This window comes from Schistocerca piceifrons, chromosome 1 (genome assembly GCF_021461385.2).
Source record: "Schistocerca piceifrons isolate TAMUIC-IGC-003096 chromosome 1, iqSchPice1.1, whole genome shotgun sequence".
Lineage (NCBI taxonomy): Eukaryota > Metazoa > Arthropoda > Insecta > Orthoptera > Acrididae > Schistocerca > Schistocerca piceifrons.
In genome coordinates, this window is record NC_060138.1 from 91263768 (window position 1) to 91283347 (window position 19580).

At 43.3% G+C, this 19580-nt stretch overlaps 5 non-coding genes across 5 annotated transcripts; all 5 read right to left on the minus strand.

Annotated features, from left to right (window-relative positions):
* Positions 1–9275: 9275 nt before the first annotated feature.
* Trnar-ucu lies at positions 9276–9348 on the minus strand. The gene has a single exon. It is a non-coding gene; the product is annotated as a tRNA-Arg (tRNA).
* Positions 9349–10574: 1226 nt separating this feature from the next.
* On the minus strand, positions 10575–10647 carry Trnar-ucu. The gene has a single exon. It is a non-coding gene; the product is annotated as a tRNA-Arg (tRNA).
* Positions 10648–11874: 1227 nt separating this feature from the next.
* Trnar-ucu lies at positions 11875–11943 on the minus strand. Its single transcript has one exon. It is a non-coding gene; the product is annotated as a tRNA-Arg (tRNA).
* A 6035-nt stretch (positions 11944–17978) lies between these two features.
* On the minus strand, positions 17979–18051 carry Trnar-ucu. Its single transcript has one exon. It is a non-coding gene; the product is annotated as a tRNA-Arg (tRNA).
* A 1226-nt stretch (positions 18052–19277) lies between these two features.
* Trnar-ucu lies at positions 19278–19350 on the minus strand. The gene has a single exon. It is a non-coding gene; the product is annotated as a tRNA-Arg (tRNA).
* Positions 19351–19580: the final 230 nt, after the last annotated feature.

The following is a 19580-nucleotide window of genomic DNA, read 5'->3' on the forward strand; positions in this document are numbered from 1 at the left end:
GAAGTCCAACGCGCTATCCTCTGCGCCAAAGGGACGCCGTGCAAGTGACGGGCTCAGGTGTAAGAGATTCTGCAAGACATGACCCGTGCTACATGTCTCGCGTTACTTTTCTGATAGGCTCACTTTCATATTTCTCTGAAGCAATTACATCAAAGACTCATTATTTATGTAACAGACACGATACATCGCTCCGAATCGCTCTGATTACCATGGCCCTACTGATTGAAACACCTGCGTATTGACAGAGTTGCTCTGTACAATCGTAGTAACACAGTCCTGCTATTAGATTCGCTCACGTGCGCTGCTTACAGATAAATGGGAATTACGCTCTTTAGAACAGCATCCACTCACAAAGTGGTAAACGACACACTGGAAACACTGTATGATTAGTCACAAATTTGTGACTTTGGTTGACTGCTGTGTCACAGCCGGTCCCCATCATATGTATACACTCCAACGGACGTGTGTGCCCTGTTAGCACATTTACGAGGAACGTTAGCTGCATCACCTCCCTGGCAATTTCATGCCGTCCTCGAAGCGTCAGCCATTGCTTGGTGACAGTGTGTTTCGATGAGACGTGGACAGATGATGCATCTCTCTCGCCGTCAGTTATAGGCGGGAATCATACTTAATGTAGTTTTCTGCAAGCGTTCTATAGATACAGAGTGCCTTTGTTTAATGGGAACAGTTAAGGAACCATAGTACAATATCTTGTTGTGAAACAGTCTACTTTTCTCACTTGTGGCCGAGAAAACTGAAACCCTCTCAGCTTGGCCTGGAAGAATTAAAGATCATGACTGGGATTACATACATTGACTCGTGAAGTAATACAAAATTATTTCACTCTTCATTGTATTTGTTTCTGTACAAAATGTGTGTTCTATTGCTATATTTCTATCTGTAGGTAAAAATTGGGTATTGAAAGAAAATTTGCGTGAACAGGCACTTGAAGATATGGTTCCGCTTTTACAGCATTCACACATAACAGCGTCATGGATAACAGATGTACGAGAATTTTGCTTGTATGTGTAAGGTTAACATATTTAAGCATAGAACTGAGGTCACAACAATTTTCACCTTTTGAAGACGCTTGTGGTTACCCATATGTCAATACCCATCTCGTGATTGGCATATATTTTTAAAAATTGCCCGTCCCTTGTGGGGATCGAACCCACGACCTTTGGATTAGAAGTCCAAGGCGCTATCCTCTGCGCCATTTTTTTTAAAAAATTTTTAGGGCCTCCCTTCTCCCCTTACAGCCCTCATTGCGCTCTCCATGAATGCCTTCCTTGGCGAGCTTCTTCAGCTATAGTCAAAAGAAATCAAAGTCTCCAGATTCACTGGCGTCGTACAACAGTACACAAAAAGAATTTTATTTCTTCCGCATTAAAAGGAGTTCATTGCTTCGTCTTCTTTGTAATATAAGTGCAACGAAAAATAGAAATCTTTCTCAAAACCAAGAAGAAAGAAAAAATGTCTCTTCCCTCAAAAATCAAATAATGAGGAATAAGAAAGAAAAGAAAACTTCAGGTTCCTCAAGCGCCATAGGCGAAATGATAACGAAAGTAGTATTCAGTGTTGACTTGTACTTAGGAACTTCACCGTGGAAATGTTGACAGTAATCGCAGATTTACTTTAGAATCACCCAATTCCCTGTTTCTCAAACAGTATTGTTAACATATTCCCAAAATCCCTCTTAATGTGCGGGAACTGGTTTCTTCGCCAATATGCCGTTTCCATATAAGCAGTAAAGGCAGTAATATTGTCTTCTCCGTGTTTAGTTATGACGTAACTCACAAAATGTCCCAGCATCCACATAACAGTATTGTTTTTCGTTTTGGGGTAATACCGTGCATCAGGCCACAGGAGGATATCAGTTGTATAAAGACTTTCAGTGCTACGTGTGAGCAGCGCCAATCGTTTGAGCACCCAATGCCAGTTGAACTGATGCCCGCAGCAAGTAAGCCTGTGCCTCAGAGTGTCTACTAATCCACATTTGAGGCAGTTGTCTGTAGCACTTAAGCCAATGCGGTTGAGTTGTTCGTTGGTTCGAATAAGATTGTGGACAACTTTATACCAGGCGGAAAGCACATCGGAGGAATGAATTTTGAGAGTAATATTGGTCCACACTGCCGTCCAGACGATTCTTGGGTAGTGCATTTCAATTGTATTTGGAGCTTCGTACTTCTGCCACTGAGCAATTAAGAACACTGTCGTGAGACAAGGGCTTGTGAAAACACTGTCACCTAAGTAACTCATTTCGAGGTAATAAACACCGACATGTTGCAATTGAAAGTTGAGTTTCCCGATGTCAATTGGCGGTGTCATACATTTAGGGCGAACAATGCGAAACAGCTTCGATGTGATAGTATGGGGCATCGTGGTAATTATCACAGTTGTTCGTTTTATATAGAGTGCTGTCGCCTTTCGACGGATATCATTGAGTTGCAGGCCCCCAGCTTGCACTGACTTAGACAGTGTGGTATAGGTTAACTTAAAAATATGACCGAGCCACACAAACCTGCTGGACAAACGCATGATCTTATGGGCTTGCATTTTGGGAAGAGGGAACACCTGAGCGACATAATAAGCTTTACAGAGTATGTATGTATTCAAAATCCTGATCTTCTGGAGGATATTTGTCGATCGCCAGGTGTTTTCCACTATAGCTCCCTGTATTCGATTGGCAGTAAGTTTCCAGTTTTTAGCTGCCATACGTAAGGGACACCTATCGATGATGATTCCCAGAGCAACATGTTGTTCGACGATCTGTGCCCACGGTACAGCAAGAGATTCGAAGCCCCGCAAGCTAAGAACCTTACATTTACCCTCACTGAGTTTTGCTCCAGAAGCAGTGCTGTAAGTATCAATCTCAGCCCGCAATTGGGCCACTTCAGACTCATGACGTAGGATAACAGCAACATCATCGGCGTAAGCCCTCACTGTAAGATTGCTCCCTAAGACAGAAAGGCCAGTTAATGTGATACACAATCTCTTCAGAAATGGCTCGAGCGACAAAACAAAGAGCGACATCGACAACGGACTGCCTTGCGGTACACCTCGTCGTATACCAACAGCTTGTGTCAGCTGACCGTTAACGGTGATCCTAGCAGTAATGCCTGTTATCATATGCCGAATGACTGCCACAGCTCGTTCTTCGAGTCCAATTCGTTGCAGGATGCGTTCTAAATAGTGATGACTAACGCGGTCAAAAGCTTTGCAAAAGTCAAGAAAAAGGAAAGCACATTTGATGTTGGTTACGGCCGCTACTGAAATAACGTCTCTGTACTCCGCAACCGGAGTCCTAATGGACCTCCCTGGAAGACAAGACTGATGTGAATGAATAACTTTCCCAAGGATGGGGGTCATTCTGCTATTAATCGCTCGAGCAATCGTTTTATGATCAAAGTTCAATAATGTGATTGGACGGAGATTATCAACTCGCTTGTGACCAGTTCTCTTCGGGACTAAAACAATTCTACCCACCTTGAACTCGGCAGGAAGAGGACCACCACTCATGACTTCATTAACAATTTCAGTAAAAGTACCACCAAGGACATTCCAGAATTTGATATAAAATTCCTTGGGCAAACCATCAGGACCAGGCGATTTAAAGGAAGGCGACTTGGAGATCAAGGCTAAAACTTCCTCGGGAGTGAAATCCGATAAAAAGTCGACATTGTCAGCAGGAGTAATCGCCCTATCAAAAACATTGACCACTGCACTGACAGCAGGTTCATTGACAATCTCACTGGAATACAGTCGTTGGAAATGTTGGTGAATTTCACTAATAATGGCCGCTTTTGAGTAGAGAGTAATTCCCCATTATCTCTTTCCAAAACATCAATGAAAGCCCGGCGGCGGCGTGATAAATGCTTGAATAAATGGTACATAGATGTTATTTCGTCCGCTAAAACAGATTTAGGTTTGGATTTAACTTTCAGACCTTCCAATTGTTGACGCTTCAAGCTGACAAGTTTAGCCTTGACACGTTGAATTGATGGAAAGTTAGTGTTGGTCGCAGCGGATGAATCATACAGTTGTCGCAGCACAGTGTAGTAAAACTCAAAGGTTTTCTTGCAGGCGCGTGCTTTCTGAGCACTGTAATAAATGAGACTTTTTCGAAGCTTTGGTTTCGCAACAGTGGTCCACCACATCGCTTTAGTCGGATAAAAAGTGATGGAACGCAAACAAGTTTCCCACACATGCCTGATAACGTCAAATAATTCAGCGTCCGCCAGATGCGATATGTTTAACATCCACGGGGAACGAAATAATTTGGTAGGCTGTCGATTTAAGTGAACTGTTGCCGTAACAGCGCAATGGTCGGTAAAACTAGCCGGGATTACGTCAACCGCTAGGAGTCTGTCACTGATACAGTCCGATAGATAAATTCTATCCAGACGGCTGCATGAATTAACGGTGAAAAAAGTGAATTTAACTAAAGTAGGATACTTCAGTTCCCAAGCATCTTTCAGCTTAATATTCTTAACGAGCTCGTGCAGTTCTTTACAGTAGTTAAAATTAGGGGACTGATCGTTTTGACGTAGAACACAGTTGAAGTCACCTCCTATTATCAGGTTTTGAGGACTTCTCCTCAACAGATACGTAACAACCTCCTTATAAAAACGTGACCGTTCGAATTTGTTGGTGTTGCCTGACGGGGCATATAAGTTAACAAGGGTTACATCAAAAATTTTACAGCTCTCTCCTCGACCGGAATCTAAAAACTCGATCTCCCCAACTGGAATACCTTCCCGTAGTAAAAGTGCGGTACCTGTACTTTCCTTAGGAGCAACATTTGATATGGTTTTAAAACCAGAGATGAAGAGATTTAAAACAGTAACTTCCTGCAACAACACAATATCAGCGTCAGATTCGTATAGAAACTGCTGTAGGGCCGCAAATTTGAGATCAGATCGAATCTTATTTATGTTCAGGGAGACGAATTTGTACGCTTGTGCCATTATTACAGTGAGGTACGTAAAGGGTCACTAAACAACACTGGTCGCATTACAATGTCATAGAAACTTCGGAATGGGCTGCATTGTTGGGAGGATCACGAACAGTCACTTGGGTGTCGTTGGGTTTGTTTTTCTTCCGCACTGCGTTGACGTTCGGTTGAACTTTGGTCCTACTACGTGCTCTGCTAGGGAACACATCGGCAGACGGAGGTGTGGGAGGGTCCTGAGTGACTTCGCAGTCCATAACGTGAAGTGACGCCTCAACCATCTGATCTGCAGAAAGAACTGACTCAGAAGGTGGACAAGTTTGTTTGTTGTCACTAGCACGAACTTCGTGTTTGTTTGTAGACGGACTGTGACTTCCTTCAGTTTGTACACAAGTACCGCCTTCCTCGTTATGCTTATCGGAAGCACGCGCTTGTTGTGATTCGGCCTGTGGTGACGTCGCGACTTCAGGCGGCGTGCTCGGCTGTTGTGGTGCCAAAGCTGCCTGTACGTCACTCGGAATGACGTCAATAGCCGCAGCGTCGACAGCTGCGTGCGACTGTTCAGAAAAACTTGAGTCAGTAACCGTAACCGGCATCTCTTTTGGGACGTCGTGTTCTAATTCCTGGAGATCCTCGTCCGGACTATCGTCATCACACGTTCTTCGCCGTTTGTGGCTCAGCAGCTGCACGTCAGATTTGGAAGCAGGCGTATCTGTAACCGGTTTTGAAGGAAAGGGTGGAAAGTCGGCAACAGGCAAACCAGGCTCCGGGGCAATATTTCACTATCACTAGGGCGTTCGATGTCCGTGATTGGTGCCTCCCTAACAAGATCGGCCAATGTCAATTTCTTACGCTGTTCCAAAGTACTTTTGAGAACAAATACACGTTTAGGGCAGTTCGTACGCAAGTGGCCAGTTTCATTACAAATAAAGCATGTGCCTGGTTGCCCACTGTACGTGACATGCTCTTTATACCCACAAACAATAAGATGGGAAGGGATATCTTGCTTGACGTGCATCTCGACTGACCGGACGCCACTAAAACACTGTAACCGATGTTGACTAGACCAACGTTCGTTACGGATTTGCTTGACCTCCCCATACTTCGTCAAAATCTCACGTAAATAACAGTTTTCAACTTCCGGCGGCAGGTTGTACACACGGACATTTTTGTATTCTACATCAGCATTGGATATGAGAACAGTACTCACCGAGGCGTCACGATGACGGAACTCAGCTCTGCTACCATGTTTTAACAGAATCCTCTCCAGTAACACAGGGTTTAACAACTTGACGAAGAAACAGTAGAGATCGGAGTCGTAATAGGCAGTATGAACCTGGTCAGACGTAATACCAATGACATCCACTATGAAATAGTGAACTTCCATGGAACTCGGTTAAACATGACGTGTAGACTTGTCAAATTCGAAACACAGAGTACATTTCCTTGGGAACAACCTGGACAACATATCCACTTAGTAAACAATCGAGACCGCTAACACAAAACGACACAAAACACTAAAGGCGAAGTGAAGTGACGGAAGCACAAGACAGCAAATCTAGCAAACAACGTAAACAAACAAAGTAGTCACGGCTTGCACACGCTATTGCGGAGCGAAGGCACAACACGTGCGACCCGCACGGCGCCGCAAGCGGAACTGTGCGCCAAAGGGACGCTGTGCAATTGACGGGCTCAGATGTAAGAGATTCTGCAAGAAATGACCCGTGCTACATGTCTCGCGTTACTTTTCTGATAGGCTTACTTTCATATTTCTCTGAAGCAATTACATCAAAGACTCATTATTTATGTAACAGACACGATACATCACTCCGAATCGCTCTGTTTACCATGGCCCTACTGATTGAAACACCTGCGTATTGACAGAGTTGCTCTGTACAATCGTAGTAACACAGTCCTGCTATTAGATTCGCTCACGTGCGCTGCTTACAGATAAATGGGAATTAGGCTCTTTAGAACAGCATCCACTCACAAAGTGGTAAACGACACACTGGAAACACTGTATGATTAGTCACATTTTTTGACTTTGGTTGACTGCTGTGTCACAGCCGGTCCCCATCATATGTATACACTCCAACGGACGTGTGTGCCCTTTTAGCACATTTGCCAGGAACGTTAGCTGCATCACCTCCCTGGCAATGTCATGCCGTCCTCGAAGCGTCAGCCATTGCTTGGTGACAGTGTGTTTCGATGAGACGTGGACAGATGATGCATCTCTCTCGCCGTCAGTTATAGGCGGGAATCATACTTAATGTACACTCCTGGAAATTGAAATAAGAACACCGTGAATTCATTGTCCCAGGAAGGGGAAACTTTATCGACACATTCCTGGGGTCAGATACATCACATGATCACACTGACAGAACCACAGGCACATAGACACAGGCAACAGAGCATGCACAATGTCGGCACTAGTACAGTGTATATCCACCTTTCGCAGCAATGCAGGCTGCTATTCTCCCATGGAGACGATCGTAGAGATGCTGGATGTAGTCCTGTGGAACGGCTTGCCATGCCATTTCCACCTGGCGCCTCAGTTGGACCAGCGTTCGTGCTGGACGTGCAGACCGCGTGAGACGACGCTTCATCCAGTCCCAAACATGCTCAATGGGGGACAGATCCGGAGATCTTGCTGGCCAGGGTAGTTGACTTACACCTTCTAGAGCACGTTGGGTGGCACGGGATACATGCGGACGTACATCGTCCTGTTGGAACAACAAGTTCCCTTGCCGGTCTAGGAATGGTAGAACGATGGGTTCGATGACGGTTTGGATGTACCGTGCACTATTCAGTGTCCCCTCGACGATCACCAGTGGTGTACGGCCAGTGTAGGAGATCGCTCCCCACACCATGATGCCGGGTGTTGGCCCTGTGTGCCTCGGTCGTATGCAGTCCTGATTGTGGCGCTCACCTGCACGGCGCCAAACACGCATACGACCATCATTGGCACCGAGGCAGAAGCGACTCTCATCGCTGAAGACGACACGTCTCCATTCGTCCCTCCACTCACGCCTGTCGCGACACCACTGGAGGCGGGTTGCACGATGTTGGGGCGTGAGCGGAAGACGGCCTAACGGTGTGCGGGACCGTAGCCCAGCTTCATGGAGACGGTTGCGAATGGTCCTCGCCGATACCCCAGGAGCAACAGTGTCCCTAATTTGCTGGGAAGTGGCGGTGCGGTCCCCTACTGCACTGCGTAGGATCCTACGGTCTTGGCGTGCATCCGTGCGTCGCTGCAGTCCGGTCCCAGGTCGACGGGTACGTGCACCTTCCGTCGACCACTGGCGACAACATCGATGTACTGTGGAGACCTCACGCCCCACGTGTTGAGCAATTCGGTGGTACGTCCACCCGGCCTCCCGCATGCCCACTATACGCCCTCGCTCAAAGTCCGTCAACTGCACATACGGTTCACGTCCACACTGTCGCGGCATGCTACCAGTGTTAAAGACTGCGATGAAGCTCCGTATGCCACGGCCAAATGGCTGACACTGACGGCGGCGGTGCACAAATGCTGCGCAGCTAGCGCCATTCGACGGCCAACACCGCGGTTCCTGGTGTGTCCGCTGTGCCGTGCGTGTGATCATTGCTTGTACAGCCCTCTCGCAGTGTCCGGAGCAAGTATGGTGGGTCTGACACACCGGTGTCAATGTGTTCTTTTTTCCATTTCCAGGAGTGTAGTTTTCTGCGAGCGTCAGCGGAGCGTAAGTCGTCTCTGTCTGGTCTTCTCCCTTCATGTTTCCAGCAAGTCCCCTCCTGACAGTCTCCAGCAAAGGCCCCCTGTGCTGAAGCGAATATTGCCGCCGCTTCAATAGATACAGAGTGCCATTGTTTAATGGGAACAGTTAAGGAACCATAGTACTATATCTTGTTGTGAAACAGTCTACTTTTCTCACTTGTGGCCGAGAAAACTGAAACCTCTCAGCTTGGGCTGGAAGAATTAAAGATCATGACTGGGATTACATACATTGTCTCGTGAAGTAATACAAAATTATTTCACTCTTCATTGTATTTGTTTCTGTACAAAATGTGCGTTCTATTGCTATATTTCTATCTGTAGGTAAAAATTGGGTATTGAAAGAAAATTTGCGTGAACAGGCACGTGAAGATATGGTTCCGTTTTTACAGCATTTACACATAACAGCGTCATGGATAACAGATCTACGAGAATTTTGCTTGTATGTGTAAGGTTAACATATTTAAGCATAGAACTGAGGTCACAACAATTTTCACCTTTTGAAGACGCTTGTGGTTACCCATATATCAATACCCATCTCGCAATTGGCACATATTTTTAAAAACTGCCCGTCCCTTGTGGGGATCGAACCCACGCCCTTTGGATTAGAAGTCCAACGCGCTATCCTCTGCGCCAAAGGTACGCTGTGCAATTGATGGGCTCAGATGTAAGAGATTCTGCAAGAAATGACCCGTGCTACATGTCTCGCGTTACGTTTCTGATAGGCTTACTTTCATATTTCTCTGAAGCAATTACATCAAAGACTCATTATTTATGTAACAGACACGATACATCACTCCGAATCGCTCTGTTTACCATGGCCCTACTGATTGAAACACCTGCGTATTGACAGAGTTGCTCTGTACAATCGTAGTAACACAGTCCTGCTATTAGATTCGCTCACGTGCGCTGCTTACAGATAAATGGGAATTACGCTCTTTAGAACAGCATCCACTCACAAAGTGGTAAACGACACACTGAAAACACTGTATGATTAGTCACATTTTTTGACTTTGGTTGACTGCTGTGTCACAGCCGGTCCCCATCATATGTATACACTCCAACGGAAGTGTGTGCCCTGTTAGCACATTTGCCAGGAACGTTAGCTGCATCACCTCCCTGGCAATGTCATGCCGTCCTCGAAGCGTCAGCCATTGCTTGGTGACAGTGTGTTTCGATGAGACGTGGACAGATGATGCAACTCTCTCGCCGTCAGTTATAGGCGGGAATCATACTTAATGTAGTTTTCTGCAAGCGTCAGCGGAGCGTCAGACGTCTCTGTCTGGCCTTCTCCCTTCATGTATCCAGCAAGTCCCCTCCTGACAGTCTCCAGCAAAAGCCCCCTGTGCTGAAGCGAATATTGCCGCCGTTTCAATAGATACAGAGTGCCATTGTTTAATGGGAACAGTTAAGGAACCATAGTACTATATCTTGTTGTGAAACAGCCTACTTTTCTCACTTGTGGCCGAGAAAACTGAAACCTCTCATCTTGGGCTGGAAGAACTAAAGATCATGACTGGGATTACATACATTGACTCGTGAAGTAATACAAAATTATTTCACTCTTCATTGTATTTGTTTCTGTACAAAATGTGCGTTCTATTGCTATATTTCTATCTGTAGGTAAAAATTGGGTATTGAAAGAAAATTTGCGTGAACAGGCACGTGAGGATATGGTTCCGTTTTTACAGCATTTACACATAACAGCGTCATGGATAACAGATCTACGAGATTTTTGCTTGTATGTGTAAGGTTAACATATTTAAGCATAGAACTGAGGTCACAACAATTTTCACTTTTTGAAGACACTTGTGGTTACCCACATGTCAATACCCAGCTCGTGATTGGCACATATTTTTAAAAATTGCCCGTCCCTTGTGGGGATCGAACCCACGACCTTTGGATTAGAAGTTCAACGCGCTATCCTCTGCGCCAAAGGGACGCTGTGCAATTGACGGGCTCAGATGTAAGAGATTCTGCAAGAAATGACCCGTGCTACATGTCTCGCGTTACTTTTCTGATAGGCTTACTTTCATATTTCTCTGAAGCAATTATATCAAAGACTCATTATTTATGTAATAGACACGATACATCACTCCGAATCGCTCTGTTTACCATGGCCCTACTGATTGAAACACCTGCGTATTGACAGAGTTGCTCTGTACAATCGTAGTAACACAGTCCTGCTATTAGATTCGCTCACGTGCGCTGCTTACAGATAAATGGGAATTGCGCTCTTTAGAACAGCATCCACTCACAAAGTGGTAAACGACACACTGGATACACTGTATGATTAGTCACATTTTTTGACTGTGTTTGACTGCTGTGTCACAGCCGGTCCCCATCATATGTATACACTCCAACGGACGTGTGTGCCCTGTTAGCACATTTGCCAGGAACGTTAGCTGCATCACCTCCCTGGCAATGTCATGCCGTCCTCGAAGCGTCAACCATTGCTTGGTGACAGTGTGTTTCGATGAGACGTGGACAGATGATGCATCTCTCTCGCCGTCAGTTATAGGCGGGAATCATACTTAAGGTAGTTTTCTGCAAGCGTCAGCGGAGCGTCAGACGTCTCTGTCTGGTCTTCTCCTTTCATGTATCCAGCAAGTCCCCTCCTGACAGTCTCCAGCAAAAGCCCCCTGTGCTGAAGCGAATATTGCCGCCGTCTCTATAGATACAGAGTGCCATTGTTTAATGGGAACAGTTGAGGAACCATAGTACTATATCTTGTTGTGAAACAGTCTACTTTTCTCACATGTGGCCGAGGAAACTGAAACCCTCTCAGCTTGGGCTGGAAGAATTAAAGATGATGACTGGGATTACATACATTGATTCGTGAAGTAATACAAAATTATTTCACTCTTCATTGTATTTGTTTCTGTACAAAATGTGCGTTCTATTGCTATATTTCTATCTGTAGGTAAAAATTGGGTATTGAAAGAAAATTTGCGTGAACAGGCACGTGAAGATATGGTTCTGTTTCTACAGCATTTACACATAACAGCGTCATGGATAACAGATCTACGAGAATTTTGCTTGTATGTGTAAGGTTAACATATTTAAGCATAGAACTGAGGTCACAACAATTTTCACCTTTTGAAGACGCTTGTGGTTACCCATATGTCAATACCCATCTCGTGATTGGCACATATTTTTAAAAATTGCCCGTCGCTTGTGGGGATCGAACCCACGACCTTTGGATTAGAAGTCCAACGCGGTATCCCCTGCGCCAATTTTTTTTTTTATATATAAAACCTTTATTAAAAAAAATACAATGTTACACATTGCAAATACATACTAAGTTATTCATACATGAAGTTATTTGAACAAAGCGGTTTGATCATTTCAATTGCGCTGACATTAAGGAAAGACAACAGAAGATTGTGGTACTGACTAAATCACCTGAAAGAATTAAATTAAGCATAAATACTTCAGAATGGCGGAAAGGAGATATATAATAAAGTTGACTAGCCTTCCAACTACACTTACTGGACATTAATTGAATCTAAGTATTTGAAGTGATCAGATTTATATAATCTGTCGTTCACTGCAAAAATGAAAAGGGCAATGTGCCAGCCATTGAATATTACATTTATCGGATAGAATCTTATGGTTTTAACCAATCGATAAGGAGATTTCTATAAAAACTGTCTATTTCCAAATTTCTAGTATAATCCAATAATGCACCTTTCTTGATTTGTGTTTGGCACTATTAGACACACAATCTCAATGTCACATAAGTTCTGTACATTAGCTTATAAATTTCAAAAAACTACTCTCTGAAGTACAGAAAGCACACATCATAAATATACTGTAAAATCTTAAATAGTATTCTTAAGGTAACTACAATACATCACTGTCAACACAGTCTTCTTTTTTATATTAACCAATGCCCATTCTTTCAAATACAATTTTTAGCATATTACCGAAATTTTTCTTGTGATTCGAATAGCTTCTAATTTTGTGGAACTCACACAGCATGTGTACCTTGAACTCTATGATGCTATCGGATCCTAATTTGTTAAGGACGTAGTTAACAAAATTTCCCAGCAACCAGTACACAGCGTTATTTTTTGCTTCTGGGAAATAGCGTGCTTCAGGCCTGTTTATCAATGACAGCGATATATACTCAGGGGATGTTCTTGTAATCAGAGCTATTTGCTCCCGGATCCACTTCCAACTATTCATGTGACCACTGCAAGTATATCGATGAACTACTGTGTCAACTAGATGGCATTGTTGACATAAATTTGTTTCACAGAGTCCAATTGCGTGCAGTCTTTCATTGGTGCTAACTATGTTGTTAACTGTCTTGTACCATGACGTTTTTATATTAGACGTGAGCACATTAGAACTAATGTTTTTCCAAATCTCAGTCCACTCAATGTTTGGAAACTGTCGTTCTATTTTGTTTCTTCCTTAGCTTTTCTTTCGTTCCTGCATTATGGCTCTCGATGTTAAGTGTCGGGACTGCCTGAGTTCGACACTGACATAACTAAACTCAACATAGAAAATCCTCACGTGCTGTAAGCGACTGTTGATATTCTGCACGTCAATCGGGGGAAGCAGGCTTGGAGGTTTAATGATCTCGAAAAGTAGGCTGGTTATGCTTTCTCGCGAGTCTCTTATTAAATTAACTTGCCTTTTGATAAAAAGAGCAGAGGCTTTATCCGTTATATCAGTTAATCCTAGTCCACCATTTTTAGGATCTAAAGTGGCTACTTTAGCAGGTACTCTGAACACTTCACCTCTCCACAAAAATTTTGTGATTTTGGACATTATTCTCCTCGCTATCATTCTCGGTATTGGAAACAGCTGGGCAGTATAATAAGCCTTAGCAAGGATGCATGAGTTGATGTACTGTGTTCTTTGAACTTGGTTCATATATCGAGTTAAGTTCTCTACAATGGCTCCTTGCACTTTATCTGCTGCAACTTTCCAATTTAAAGCCGTCATTTTCATAGGGCATGCTGTCAGGGTGATCCCAAGTGTTTTATGTTGTCGGACTAATTTTGCCCACTCGACGTTGATATTATCAAAACCTCTGATATTTAACATCTTACTTTTTTTTCCGTTTGCATTGGCTCCAGATGCTCTACAGTACGAATCAATCACTGTTGCTAGCGTGGTTACCTCGTCATTATTCCTTATAATTACCCCTATATCGTCAGCATAGGCTCTTATAACTGTTTTGTTTCCTGATAATGTTAAGCCTTTTAATGTAGCGTGGACATGTCGGAGGAAAGGTTCCAGCGAAATTGCGAAGAGCGACATGGACAGAGGACTTCCTTGAGGAACACCTCGTTGTATTTGCATCGGCCTGGATTGTTGACAATTCACCGCTATTTTAGCATTTATTCCAGTTGCTATGTTCTTAATCAACTGTATAACCCTATCGTTGAAACCTATTTTCTTCAATGTCTGTAGAAGGTATTCATGGTTTACTACATCGAACGCCTTATAAAAATCTAAAAACAATAAAGCACACTTTATGTTTGTTACAGAAGTTATTGCAATGATATCCCTGAATTCCGCTAGATTTTGAAAAATGGTTCTGCCTTGCGCACAGTTCTGATGTTGACTAATAATTTTATCTGCAAGGCATGAAATTCTCTTGTTTATTATTCTAGCTATTAATTTATAATCAGAATTCAGCAATGAAATTGGACGAAAGTTATTTAAATCTTTGTTTCCATTATTTTTTGGCACCAGAACAATTTTACTCTCCTTAAACTCAGCCGGAATCATTTTACCCTGAATAACCTCATTTACAATGTCCGTGATTTTCGCACCTACTATTGGCCAGTAACGGACGTAAAATTCTGCTGGCAGACCATCCGGTCCTGGGGATTTTTTTGGTGGCGAGGCGCACAGAGTCTCATACACGTCTTCTTCACTGACAACCTCGAGAAAATTTTCGTTGTCATCTTCTGTCAGCTGTGGGGCTAGGATGTCAAGGAATTCTTCCAAGGAAGCATCACTACTTTGATGTACAGAATATAGCTCGCAATAATAGCGATAAATCTCGTTCATGATATCCTGCTGGGTTCTGAGAATCGTGCCGTGTTTTGTTCGAATTTCTTCAATAAAAGTCCTTCTCCCGTTTTTCGTATGCTTCACTAAATGATATAGGGAAGTAGTTTCATCTGCTGACACCGACTTTGCCTTCGATTTTATTTTCAACCCTTCCATTTGACTTCTCTTGATATTAAGTAACTTGGCTTTGACTTTTTTTATGTCTGCTATCCGAAGTGAGGAACCTGCTGAGACTTGATCATATAGATCTCTCAAAACGGAATAGTAATACTCTATAGTGCATTTCATTTCCCTTGCGCTCTGGGCACTGTATTGAATAAGAACTTTCCTCAACTTTGGCTTTGCCATTTTAACCCACCAGTCAATAGCAGTGGCATATCTACTACGGGCTCGCAGGCATATTGCCCATGTTTCTTTAATCAGATCTTCTAAATCATGATTAACTAACAAGGAAGTGTTCAAATTCCACTGATTCTTGAACCGGCGAACCGGCTGTCTTGTTAGATTTATGCAAGCTAAGACACTTGAATGGTCTGAAAAGTACGTAGGAATGGTTTCTACTTTTGTCACGGAAGTTACAAGATTTTTAGAAATATATAGTCTATCAATCCTGCTACGTGATGTTGCCGTGACATAAGTGAACTCAACAATGGAGGGGTATTTGATTTCCCATATATCCTTTAATTCTAAACCAGTAACTAATTGTTTTAGTTCACTTGAGAAATTAAAATTAGGTAACTGATCTTTTCGATTTAAATCACAATTAAAATCACCTCCAAGTAATAACTGTCTTGGTGATTTCCTTAACAAGTATATCAAGTCATCTTTGAAGAAACGTGCCCTGTCAGCTCGATGAGAACTTCCTGAAGGGGCGTACAAGTTGATGATAGTCACATCATAGATATTTAGTCCTATTCCCCTTCCGGATTCCAGTCGTTCCACCTCGCTTACTGTAATCCCTTCCCTTACCAAAATAGCTGTTCCAACACTTGTTTCGGGAGACACATTTATGTAACTGACAAAACCGGGAATTACCAAATCCGAAATTAGAACTTCTTGTAACAGGGCAATATCAGTCGCAGATTCGTACAAAAATTCCTTAAGGGCCGATAATTTCAAACAGGTCGTGATTTTATTTATGTTTATAGTGGTGACAGAATAAGATTGCGTCATTGTGCTGTCACTATGTAGTTGTTTTGTTGAACTAATTTAGTTTACTGTGGTTCAGGGTTCAGTTAAGCTGTAACAGTTTTCTCGGAAGGCTGAGCATGGAATAACACTTCAATCAGTTTATTAGTTACTGTCCCGTTTTCTTCTACTTCTGATGTTTTCTCTTGTACCGCAAGCAGACTGATGTCCTGGTAAACTTTCTGATTTTTCCTCCAGTGATTCGTGTACGACCGTTTCGGACTGAACATTCTTTGGGCTTGGGTCGCCCCTACTGGATTTTCCTTTCCCTTGGTTACGAGCTATATTCTCATTTGGTTGCGTCGGTATTTTACTTCGCGGCTTATCTGGAGCAGCAGCAGACGCTTTAGCAATTTCGGTTGCCGGCGCCTGCCCTGAGGTGTTGACCGTGATTTCAGTTTGGCCACCACTTCCTCGTTCTTTATTAATTTCACTCACTTTCTGATCGAGGGAAACAAATGGAGACTGCAGTTTTGCATCCTCTCCCTGAATTTGGTTATTAACAGATAGATTCTGATCTTTGCAATCGGTTACTGCACCTGTTGTTTCTTGCAAATTAATGCTGCTTACACCCCTTTCATTTTCTGGTACCGTATGTGTATTATCTTTCTGTTCATTAGTTTCCATTCGCATTTTGCCTTCGGGTTCCTCTGCCTTCTCATCGCACTGTTTTTGCTTGCGAAGTGAGGGAGTGGGACAAGACAGCTCGTCCTCTGAACAACTATCAGTTATCTCCAGAGGTCGTTTTTTCGGTTGCATTTCAGTTTCACGAACAGTGGCAACGGGGTTTCCTTTTGTTGTTAACAGGGGAAATTGACTGTTATCGTGAAGGGAGACATCAGCTTGTCCCGCTGCGTTAACATCCTCAACCAGTTGTTCCGGGCTATTCTTTGGTAACAGATCATTTAAGGTAAGCTTCTGACGCTGTATCAAATTACTTTTGAGCACAACAGTTCGCCGCGGACATTCCTGTCTGAAGTGGCCGGTTTCGTTACATATATGACATGTAGCTTCCTGACCTGTATAAACAATTTGTGCCTTATACCCACAAACAGTTATGTGAGACGGAATATTCGTCTTAGCGTCCATCTCTACACAGCGGACCCCGTTAAAACACTGCAGTTTAAAGCGAGGCGACCATCTTTCATTTGCAATTGATTTAACGTCTCCGTAGTTTAAAAGAGCTTCCTTAATCTTATCATTTTCAATTTCAATGGGGAGATTCAAGACACGAACGGTTTTGTAATGAATGTCCGCTCTATAGATGGAAACCTTACTTTTATAACCATTTCTATGCACAAAATCTACTTCGTAGCCCCACTTTCGTAACACTTTATCAACAGTCGAAGCACTGATTAACTTGACAAAAACACAGTATTTTTCCTGATCCAGTTGCCAGGTATGAACGGTTTCAGAATTTAGACCAGTTACCTGCGTAATCCAGTCATCTATTTCCAGGGATGTCGGCTGAACAGGACGGGATTCTTTGTCAAAAGCAAATACCAGAGTATTCTTCCTGAGGTTTGTAGCCATGGTTAATCCAGCGAAGCAATTTCGGTTAAACAACCGAAATTCCAAGTAGCAGCAGCAAGACCAGAAAGAGCGATCAGATCGCAAGGAACAGGAACGAACACGGAGATTAACGGACGGACGGCACTCGGCGAAGCACAAGTACAGCGATGTAAACACTGAAGTACAGCGCAACAGTTAACAGCGGCCACTCGCGAGCGCGGCTGAAACGGAACTGTATATTTGTTTCTGTACAAAATGTGCGTTCTATTGCTATATTTCTATCTGTAGGTAAGAATTGGGTATTGAAAGAAAATTTGCGTGAACAGGCACGTGAAGATATGGTTCCGTTTCTACAGCATTTACACATAACAGCGTCATGGATAACAGATCTACGAGAATTTTGCTTGTATATGTAAGGTTAACATATTTATGCATAGAACTGAGGTCACAACAATTTTCACCTTTTGAAGACGCTTGTGGTTACCCATATGTCAATACCCATCTCGTGATTGGCACGTATTTTTAAAAATTGCCCGTCCCTTGTGGGGATCGAACCCACGACCTTTGGATTAGAAGCCCAACGCGCTATCCTCTGCGCCAAAGGGACGCTGCGCAAGTGTTGGGCTCAGATGTAAGAGATTCTCCAAGACATGACCCGTGCTACATGTCTCGCGTTACTTTTCTGATAGGCTTACTTTCATATTTCTCTGAAGCAATTACATCAAAGACTTATTATTTATGTAGCAGACACTATACATCACTCCGAATCGCTCTGTTTACCATGGCCCTACTGATTGAACTCCTGCGTATTGACAGAGTTGCTCTGTACAATAGTAGTAACACAGTGCTGCTATTAGATTCGCTCACGTGCGCTGTTTACAGATAAATGGGAATTACGCTCTTTAGAACAGCATCCACTCACAAAGTGGTAAACGACACACTGGAAGCACTGTATGATTAGTCACATTTTTTGACTTTGGTTGACTGCTGTGTCACAGCCGGTCCCCATCATATGTATACACTCCAATGGACGTGTGTGCCCTGTTAGCACATTTGCCAGGAACGTTAGCTGCATCACCTCCCTGGCAATTTCGTGCCGTCCTCGAAGCGTCAGCCATTGCTTGGTGACAGTGTGTTTCGATGAGACGTGGACAGATGATGCATCTCTCTCGCCGTCAGTTATAGGCGGGAATCATACTTAATGTAGTTTTCTGCAAGCGTTAGCGGAGCGTCAGACGTCTCTGTCTGGTCTTCTCCCTTCATGTATCCAGCAAGTCCCCTCCTGACAGTCTCCAGCAAAAGCCCCCTGTGCTGAAGCGAATATTGCCGCCGTCTCTATAGATACAGAGTGCCATTGTTTAATGGGAACAGTTAAGGAACCATAGTACTATATCTTGTTGTGAAACAGTCTACTTTTCTCACTTGTGACCGAGAAAACTGAAACCCTCTCAGCTTGGGCTGGAAGAATTAAAGATCATGACTGGGATTACATACATTGACTCGTGAAGTAATACAAAATTATTTCACTCTTCATTGTATTTGTTTCTGTACAAAATGTGCGTTCTATTGCTATATTTCAATCTGTAGGTAAAAATTGGGTATTGAAAGAAAATTTGCGTGAACAGGCACGTGAAGATAAGGTTCCGTTTCTACAGCATTTACACATAACAGCGTCATGGATAACAGATCTACGAGAATTTTGCTTGTATGTGTAAGGTTAACATATTTAAGCATAGAACTGAGGTCACAACAATTTTCACCTTTTGAAGACGCTTGTGGTTACCCATATGTCAATACCCATCTCGTGATTGGCACATATTTTTAAAAATTGCCCGTCCCTTGTGGGGATCGAACCCACGACCTTTGGATTAGAAGTCCAACGCGCTATCCTCTGCGCCAAAGAGACGCTGCGCAAGTGATGGGCTCAGATGTAAGAGATTCTCCAAGACATGACCCGTGCTACATGTCTCGCGTTACTTTTCTGATAGGCTTACTTTCATATTTCTCTGAAGCAATTACATCAAAGACTTATTATTTATGTAGCAGACACTATACATCACTCCGAATCGCTCTGTTTACCATGGCCCTACTGATTGAACTCCTGCGTATTGACAGAGTTGCTCTGTACAATAGTAG